The sequence below is a fragment of the Asparagus officinalis genome, chromosome 10 (assembly GCF_001876935.1).
Source record: "Asparagus officinalis chromosome 10, Aspof.V1, whole genome shotgun sequence".
NCBI classification, from domain to species: Eukaryota; Viridiplantae; Streptophyta; class Magnoliopsida; order Asparagales; family Asparagaceae; genus Asparagus; species Asparagus officinalis.
In genome coordinates this window covers 11692376-11693179 of record NC_033803.1, presented here as the reverse complement: position 1 = coordinate 11693179, position 804 = coordinate 11692376, and positions in this window count along the sequence as shown.

Genomic DNA, 804 nt, shown 5'->3' with positions numbered 1-804 from the left:
GAGCTCCTCTTCGTCCGCCATTGGAGAATTAGGGTTAGGATTGGCGATTTGGGGGTTTGATTCTTGAATTAGGGTTTTGTTTCTTGATTTGGGGGTTTTCAGGGAAAAATTTTTTCTTGGCGGGAGAAAGTGCTTAAAGAGGAGGAAGACGGAGAGTGGGTTGTTTGGACCGGTTTGCATCCGGTTCGGTTTAGTTAGATGAACCAGCGATTTATTCTTGTGGGGGGTAGATAGCGATGGGTATGGCCTGGTTCGAATAGAGGGCCGAGCCGGCGTAGCCGCCTTGGGTCAAGACCCAACGCAACCCACAGTAGGCGGGCCCACCCTAGCTCGTGATATACTCGAGTTGAGGGTGGTCAGGTTGGGTTTCGCTCTAAATCCGCGAATAAAGAAGTAGGCACGACCCAATTTAGATGATAGTTATATTTTGATATAGTTTAAGTACCAATTCAATTAAAAATTGTAACCTCCAGTGTAACCTCCAGGTGTTTGAGTTGCAATTTTAGTAGTAGTATAGATTTTTTAAGCTCTATTCGTATTTTGATGAATATTTACAGTCATTTTGATTTACTGAAAGCACTCAAAATATTGTGAATCTTTTATCTTTTGAGATAATTCTATCACAAATTATAAATTTATTGAGTTTAGATTTTTCAGAAAGATAAAACATAATAAGAAAAAAATTGAATAGAAAAATAAAAAGTACGGGCCGATCAGCGTCCGGGACCGTCATGGGTCGGGTCGGATCCGGCCTGGCCCGATGTGGGGAGTGGGCCAGGCTAGGTCCAGCCCTAGTCCTCAGCG